Source organism: Lutra lutra, chromosome 2 (genome assembly GCF_902655055.1).
Source record: "Lutra lutra chromosome 2, mLutLut1.2, whole genome shotgun sequence".
Taxonomy (NCBI): domain Eukaryota; kingdom Metazoa; phylum Chordata; class Mammalia; order Carnivora; family Mustelidae; genus Lutra; species Lutra lutra.
In genome coordinates this window covers 164,847,668-164,857,181 of record NC_062279.1, presented here as the reverse complement: position 1 = coordinate 164,857,181, position 9,514 = coordinate 164,847,668, and the positions used below count along the sequence as shown (strand labels likewise).

The window sequence follows — 9,514 nt, the reverse complement described above, 5'->3', positions numbered from 1 at the left end:
GAGTTTTCCACTCCAACTTCTTATTCTTCACAGAGATGATTAGTACTGGAAAGTGTCAGACAGCAAATGATAAAGTTGGCCATGACAGATTTATGATATGCAGCAAAACCAACTGTCTAGTTGATATCCATCTGATGACAGCTTTTAAATATATAAACAAATAAGCATGGCATTTTCTCAAATTTTCTGAAAAGTTTCCATCTTGTTGGGTGGGTGTGTATGGGATGGGGTCTTCTTTTACTTCTTTGTAATACCAAGAATTTACAGAGGAATATTATTTTTCAAATACCAAGGAAAGAAGTCACAAGAGTATTTCACAATATATAAAACTTTCTCTGTTCAGTATTTATTTATATAACAAACTAAAATATTTTCTTGGGGCATATGCAATTTGTTATGGGTTTCTTTTTCTTCCCAGCTCCACATAGATATACTTCACATACAATGTTGTATAAATTAAGGTATACATGCCCTAGGTCTCTTTTAAATACCATATTAATCTTCCTCTTAAACTGTAACTTACTTATTCTAATGCTTTGGTGTAAAGGGAAAAGTCATTGAAAATCAAAGAAACTTTTTTGAGTATTTGTTTTATAGCTCATTTTTTTTCTTCTTTCCTTCTGGTAGTACCATACTATTATTATTCATTCTTGTCTCTTTCAACAGTTTGAGAAGATGTAAACATTTATATTTCATCAGCACTCAACCTGTTAATATAAAATATTTTATCCATAAAACAAAAGTAATTTTCTGATTCAGTTTCATTTGTAGTAGGATTGAAAACTTTGGGTTCTATCATTACAAATGTGGTTGAATAGCATAACACATCTCAGTTCAGAAAATGTCTTTTATTAAGTTCCTTCACTGGATCAGACACTCTGCTAATCTGCAGGAATAACACACACATACCCACACACATATGCACATACACACACATACAGTTTATGCCTTCCCAGAGCTTTTTGGGGGAATTATATAAAACCAAACCTTTTTTGCAATTAATTGTAAAAATTAACAATAAAAAAAGCATACAGTATTCTAGGATCCTTGTCAATGATACTAGTCAATAACTTAGTATAAGGCAGAGAAGAGAGGATGTTATATAGAATATGAAGAATAAGCCAATACACAAAAGATTTATTAAATGTGTTCACAAATAAAGAGTAGGGAAATCAAGCACAGATCTCTCAAATCAAGTTATTGTACAAAATCACATATAATATAAATATACTCTTATATATTATATCATATTATATTATTATGTATAATCTAATCCTCTAAACATGGTAAGCCAAGAAATAATCTGTATATTCTAAATCACTTTATCCCCATAATTTATTTAGCAACTACCATGGACTCCATACCACATCCTCTATTTACACTGTATTTTATGAGTCTTTGCAATATTATAAAAAAGATCCTTTCTTCATTCTAGAGAAGATAAAACTGAAGATGCTCAGCAGGATGAAAACCAAATGTCTCACAAGAGCAGAGCCAGGACCCCCTCTGGTTATGTCTAACTTCAAACCCCAGAATGTTAAGCACTATATGCATTTTCTTGCTCTTCATTTTCACTGTGTAGATACACAGGCCCAAAGATCCTATAGTTCCTAACAATAATAAATTTATTGTTATGTCTTCAAATTTTCTGAAACTACCTAGACCATATTTAATTGGACTTCTGTCCCCAGAAAGTTGACCAGGTAGCCTTGTCATTATGGGATTTCTTCCAGATTACTTGACAGATATTAATTGGGGAACTGTTTGATCAGCTCTTACACACGTGTTTGTGAAATACTATTGAATACTTTTTTTCCACGTAAGCTAATTCATAGTTTTAATAGCTAGCAAAATCTTTAAAATATCTACATCTGATGCCAAACTAAGGCATCATGCTCATGAATTTGGCTGCAATTCACAGATGCAATCTTTTGGAACCTGCCCCTGCTAGAGTAAGTATATACATATGCATTTCTTGTTTCCAGGTAGCAGAGTGATTCTCATAGCACCTATTTAAGTCAACAAATTGTTTTAATGTCATGAGTAGATATCAAAGAGAGTGAAATGATAGCTTGCAAAAGGTCTCTATACTGTGACAAATTCAAGTAAATCCTTTCTTTATTCTTGTTCAAACAATAAGCTATGAAAGAAAAGTTTCCATTAATTTTAAAAGCTCATGCTTTCATGTGGGTTAACTGAATGTGAGGGGATTTAAAAAAAGTAAACAAAACAATGTATTATCTGTTACTTTCTATTCATTACCTGCTTTTAATTCTCAACCAATGCTCTCCTCAAAGATTCTTTTTTAACAGGAAGACTATACATTAGAAAAGCTCAGTTACCATAAGTCACAAACTAGAACCAAGTCTCAAAATGACCTGAAAAATTTCATCTAATTTAATTGACATTTAAGCTAGAAGTACAATTAAAAAATACATTGTGGAGCACTTTTTGAAATTCTTATTTTATTTGTATGTGTGTGGCTGACCAGATTTCATCTAATTTTGTTCAAAAGTCACAAATATTTGATAAGGAATCTTGTTTGGGAGGTTAAATGCAAAGCTCAGCCTATGTGGGTAGGTTCCTCTGCTAAAGTTAAAAAGCTCGAATCTTGATTTTTACTCTTTTTAAGATTTCTACCTTTTCATCCAAACACAATATTTCTAAGGTTTGTAGATAGGCCCATAAAAGTGAACAAGAAAAGGGGATTATTATTTTATAGCAGTTGTAAATAGAGTTTGGGGGAATAGTGAATACCTACCTGCCTCAAGAAATCTTATAGACTTTGCCCATTTTTTATAAAGATTGATTCCTTTCCTCTCTCTCTCTCTATCTCCCTCTCACCATCCCTCCCTCTCTCTTTCTCCTTTTTCTCATGTACACACGCAGATTTTGCTGGCAACGAATATTTTATCTGGTGGAGGAAAATATCTTAGGGAGAATCTAAGTTGCATTAATAGTTTGCCATTCACATGAACAGGAAAATGATGTCTTACATTTCGTGTAAGACATTAAGACTAATTATAAGATAATTGCAAGAAAGACAATAAGACACTCTCATTCATTTATTAAAATGGATCTTAAAAAAAAACATTACACATTTTGTAGAGGACCCTGATGTTACCCTTTCCTTCTTCCACCTCTAGCTCAACTATTCGGATTCTGCAAGATTTGTTGTACAAGATTTCTACATCCTCTCAGGAGCCTGAGACCCCTGCCCAAGAGCATATTAAATATCTTCAACTTTTTAATAAAATAAAAATAAAAATAAAACTTCAACTTTTAAAATAAAATGGCTTAAGCACAATTACAGCACCTCAACCAAGAGTAAAAAATCATAAATATACCAAAGGAAATGGCAGACTGTTGAATGTGGCTCTGCTGTCCCTCTGTCACCTTCTTTTGTAATGCATTCCTGTATGCATTCATGTCAGAATAGTGATTCTCTCCCTGCTTTGCTTCTTCATCTTGGAATTTTATTAATTTCTGTGTTTATTGATGTTTACCATCTCAATATGTTTATAAAATCAATCTCTTATCCTATATATTGAGATTGTAATGGACATTGCCCCCTCTCCTTGGGATCTCAGTGTCTGCTAGTTGGCTAGGTTTCCAAGAACTATCCTTGATTTATAAATATGTCCTTCTCCAGAGATGGGTATTTTCTCATTACTGTTTTTGCCCATGAAGTAGTGCAATCAATGACTGATGTTAATACTAACAATGAAGGCAATATAAAACAACAACCAAAAAGTATAACCTTCTTGGAAAGTGATTTCACATACTTGTAGGGTCTTAAAAATTTTATATATTTTGACTACTAGTAAACTATCCCAAGGAAATCATTCAGATTAGAGGAAAAGAATAATACCTGAAGATCTCCATTACAACTTTGTCCTCAATAGTAAACGTTTGGAAGCAGTTTATTGCCGACCAGTACATGTTACACCAATTAAGGAAAGGTACATTATGTCAATTAAATACATTTGCTGTGTTTACTTAAATGGTATCTATGAAGACAGTGCAACAATAAAAAAAAAATAGTGTTACTATGATAGCTTCCACAGAAAACTATAAACTCATGTGTACAGACACAAATCCATATAGCAATAGTGAAATATGTAATAGAATAGTGGAAAAAAATTAATAGTTGGTTTATTAGAATGTTATTGTGGCTAATCCTTTTTATTTGAATTTCTATTGGTATAATGCCATTTATGTATGTTGGATGGGACAATCAATGGTCATAATTCGGGTATATCATTTTAGAGAAACGTATACTAAGCAAATTGTAACATATAATGGGCACAAGTTAAACACTGGTTATAAAGTTTATCATCAAAAACATATGCAATTATAAGAAATATATAGTATAACCAACCAAAGCTTAATCATTGCATAGCAGAAGCTGCAGTAGCTTATTCATAGATATGTTCTTAAGGAGTTCATTTCTTTTTTTAACCACCATCTTTGTTCATTTCACATTTGATTAAATTCAAAACTATTTTTTTCCTTTTTCAAGTTGTTTGGTAACAAAAATGTATAAGTAGATTTGGTAGTGAAATAAATATCACAGTAGAATTTCTAAATCTCTTTTGTCATGTACTACTTTGAAAAAAATCACATATTCATATAAAAAGAAAACGGAGTATGAAATTTAATATATAGAACTTCTTACATGTCTTGATCATCTCCATGAACCTGTCTTAGTCCATAGACCTGTCTTAGCCCATTAGGGCTGCTATAACAAAAATAACATACACTGGGTAATTTAAACAACAAACATCAATTTCTCTCAGTTCTGAAGATTGATAAAATCACCAGCAGATCTGGTGTCAGATGAAGGCCTGCTTGCTAGTTCAGAGATAGTCATTTTTTCCCTATATCCTTGTTCGCATGGTCGAAGGGGTAAATAAGCTCATTGGAGTCTCCTTTTTTTTTTTTTAATTAATATATAAATGTATTATGTGTTTTAGGGGTACAGGTCTGTGATTCACCAATCTTACACAATTCATAGCACTCACCATAGCACATACCCTCCCCAAAGTCCATCACCCAGCCACCACATCTCTCCCATCCCCCTCCATCCCAGCAACCTCAGTTTGTTTCCTGAGATTAAGAGTCTCTTATGATTTGTCTCCCTCTCTGGTTTTTATAAAGGCATTAATTCCATTTTCAGGGCTCTACCCTCATGACCTAATCATCTCCCCAAAGCCCCACCTTCTAATACCATCACCCTGGGATTTGAATTTCAATATATGAATTTGGGGGGAACACAAACATTCAATCCATAGGAGATAATGAGTCATGTTCATTTGCCCTGGACTTAGAAACTGAAGCACAAGGAATTGTACAAATATTCCTTGAATGCCTGCTATGGGTCAAAAACTATTTCAGATTCTGTTTATTCAATGAGTAAGTCAGATGAAATGCTTGCCTTGTGAATCTTACATTTTATTTATAGGACAGACAATAGGGAAATGCACAAGTAAATAAACACTATAACTTCAAAGAGTAGTAAATACTATGAAAAATAAAATTTTAGGACTTACAGAGTTGGCTCCTTTTCGGTCTTAGAATTAATAGGCTAAAATCATATAAAGTAATGATTTTACATTAAGAAGTACTATTCTTATTGCCCAAAAAGTGTTTGAAGTGTTTAAAATATCTTTTTAACTTCTAGAAGTGTATTTATCAGTTATTTCAAACAGATGTGAAGATTGTAAACTTAAAAAGGCCTATGGAATGAATATAGAAAAAATCCTCAAAATTGTTTTATATATTGTTAACTTGAAAATGTCTTAAATTATTACAGCTGAACATTATGAATCATCAATGTATATATCACAATTTGGAGTGTACATAAGTTGAATTACCCATGTTACTGTTTGATTGACATTTTACTACTTCCTCTTTTTATGGTTAGGCAAATACTTTCATATAAGTTTATAGTAGTTTTATATCTAACCCTATCCTTGGATTTATTGTGAAGAACTGCATCACTTACTTGACATCAAAAAAGATACTGTGCTATATAAATACCTCATTTTGATAAACACAAAATATATCCTCTGTCCACAAGTTTATATATAGCACTGCCTCATACTTGTGTAAGTCAAGTGTATGGAGTAATGATATATTGTAGCTGAATTTTTTTTTAAGATTTTATTTATTTATTTGTTAGAGAGAGAGAGAGAGAGCATGAGCACAGGCAGACAGAGTGGTAGGCAGAGGCAGAGGGAGAAGCAGGCTCCCCGCTGAGCAAGGAGCCCGATGTGGGACTCGATCCCAGGACGCTGGGATCATGACCTGAGCCGAAGGCAGCCGCTTAACCAACTGAGCCACCCAGGCGTCCCTGTAGCTGAATTTTTAATATGACTTTAAAATAATATGCATACTACAGTGGTACCACGCAATTCCTACACAGGAACTCAGAAGAAGGACCAGTCCATCTTGGCGGTTCTGTGTATGGATTTGGGGCCAAACTTCTGAACTCGAAACCTGACTCTACCATTTAATTCCGAGTAAGTTTGAGCAAAATTTGTATACCTCAGTTTTCTCATGTATAATATGGATAAAACGTTAATATCTACCTCACAAGGTATTGAATGAGTTAATATTTCTAAAACACTGAGGATAATATATGATGTAAAGTAAATGCTACCTACGTTTTAATGACCGTGATGGTTAATTTTATTTGTCAACTTGAATAGACTGAAGAATGCCCAGGTAGCTAGTAAGACAGTATTTTGAGGTATGTCTATGAGGGTGCTTCTGAAAAGGATTAGCGTTTAGTGCATGAAGATACAAACAGAAAAGAAAGGCAGAAAAATAGGAAATTCTCTATCTTCTTGGGTTGGGATGTCCATCTTCTCCTACCAACAAACATAGGAGCTCCTGCCTTCAAACTCTGAGACTTAGAACAACTGTCCCTCTGCCTTCCTTCACCCCCTTGTCAGGTCTTCCACATGGACTGGGAATGAAACCATAAGCTCCCGTTGTTCTCAGACTTTCAGATTTGGGTTGAATCACACCAAGAACTTTCCAGCACTTGCATCTTGCAGACAGCAGATTGTAGGACTTCTTGGCCTCCATAGCCATATGGGTCAATTTCTGTAATGAGTCTCCTCTCACACATCTCTATACATCCTATTGACTCTTGATCTTTGGAGAACCTAATATGAACAAGATTATTTTTTTAATTCATTGTATCTGATCAAACTTCCAAGGGCACCCAGCCCACAGCCCCAAGTGGAGTTGTCTCTGTCCCCAGCAAGGGACTCCAGCTGGAGCTTGAGGAGATGCTGGTCCTCAGGAAGATGTCTGTCAGTCCTCTGGAGAGCTGGCTGACCGCGCACTACCTCCTACCCAGACTAGCGGCCAGGGCCCCAGGGCCGGTGGCTCCATCCCTGCTCTATGAGTGTCCACCCAGCCCAGTGGGGTTAGGGGCCGAGCAGGGGATGGAGGAGGTCTCAGATGCCCCCGGGATGCAGTGCAAGAACGTGCTGAAGATTCGCAGGTGGAAGATGAATCATCACAAGTACCGGAATCTGGTCAAGAGGACCCAGTTCCTGCGGCGGAAGGTGCGGGAAGGACGCCTGAAACGGAAGCAGATCAAGTTGGAGCGAGACCTGAGGCGCATCTGGCTGAAGGCAGGCCTGAAGGAGGCCCCTGCAGGCTGGCAGCCCCCCCAAGATCTACCTGAAGAGCAAATGAGTCTAGTGCTCCTCTGTCCCACCTCTGTTGCTGCTGATGACCCACTAATAAATGTTCAGGAACTATTCCAAGGGCAATAATACGTAATACTTTGACATGGAAACAATGCAAAATTCTGTGTATACTGGAGAATGATATAATGGGAAACAAGTTTGGGGAAATAAACTAGGGTCAGATCAAAGTTAGAATATTTAAAAAACAATCTGAGGGTTTTGAAGGGGCGGGGGGTGGGAGGTTGGAGGAACCAGGTGGTGGGTATTAGAGAGGGCACGGATTGCATGGAGCACTGGGTATGGTGCAAAAACAATGAATACTGTTATGCTGAAAATAAAAAAAATATTAAATTAAAAAGATTAAATAGAAATGTACTATGTCATATATATTCTATAATGCAGTTGCTACACAGAAAAGGCAACTATAGATGTTACTTACTTGTACAAAAGAAGAAAAATAACAATTTTAAAAAAGATTTTATTTGTTTATTTATCTGTCAGAGAGAGAGAGAGAGAGAGAACATGCACAAGCAGGCAGTAACAGACAGAGACAGAGAGAGAAGCCGGATCCCTGCAGAGCAAGGAGCCTGATGCGGGACTTGATCCCAGGACCCTGGGATCATGGCCTGGGCTGAAGGCAGCACTTAACCAACTGAGCCACTCAGGTGTCCTGAAAAATAGTAATTTTCATAGGAAAAAAATAATTGGGCCACCTTGTGAAGGCCAAAGACTAGAAAATCAAAACAAGGCTCTTTGAACCTAGGTAAATGATGAAGATAAGAACAGGACAAAGGCTTGAACTAATAGGGTGATAACAAAGACATTTCAAGACAGCATGGCTAAAATGTAATATATCATAGTTTTGTGGGTTTTTTTTTTTTTCATTTTCAGTCCTGGAGAAGAGTGCATAATACATGTTTGTTAAATTATAGTTGTCATAATGGTTTCTGACCATTGACTTATCAGAAGTGAAAGAGGAAAAAGATTATACATAGATCTATAGTTTCTTTATGGGTATCTGCGGAGCCAATGATGTCACTGATTCTGAACATAGGTAGGGAAAAAGCTTTGCAAGAGGAATGAGAAGTGAGGCTACTGAGCTTTAGGTAAGTTTGAAGCCTCATAAATCAGCCTATCATAGATGGTGCCTTTACTGTTAAGTAGCTCTCTTTAAATAACTAATTTAATTTAATTCACATCGATGAGTTAAATTAACTTAATTTAACAATATGCTGGTGATGTACATCTTCTAGTAGTTTGCTTTTTTACTAGGAAAAAATGGGTATATATATTAACTAATTTTAATTCATTGAGTTCCTATTTTAATGGAATATAGTACCGAGTGCTGTAAAAACCCATCCTGCTTCTGACAGGAAAAGAAATTTGGAGAGCAGAGAAAATCAGGAAGAAAATTTCTTTTCAGAACTATGCCTTCAAGAATAGTTGGGGAGAATAGGAAGATCAGAGGGGACGGAGGGGAAGAAATCCAGACAGGCTTTAAGAGGCCAAGTTTTAAATGCAGCATAAACTAGGATTACAATGAGGATAATAGAATTTTGTAGTGTCTGCATTTATTTTTGTAGTGTGTTCTTTTTTTCCTGCTTTCTCCTTAAATTAAATAAAAGGCAGAATTTCACTTTGATCCACTAAAAAGCTAGTTAATGATCATAATTTAGAAGCTAGTGTAGGGCAATAGCTATTTATACAAATTATTACCCTAAGCACCTGCTCCAATTTTTTATGTATTATGCTAACAGTGTTTTTTGTCTTAATTAAAAATGTTAATTAGTGGTGATATAAACAGC

The 9,514-nt window shown here is 35.4% G+C and overlaps 1 pseudogene; it reads left to right on the top strand.

Moving 5' to 3' along the window:
- Positions 1–1,892: 1,892 nt before the first annotated feature.
- Positions 1,893–7,780, top strand: LOC125094160 (aurora kinase A-interacting protein-like; annotated as a pseudogene).
- The last annotated feature ends 1,734 nt before the right edge of the window (positions 7,781–9,514 follow it).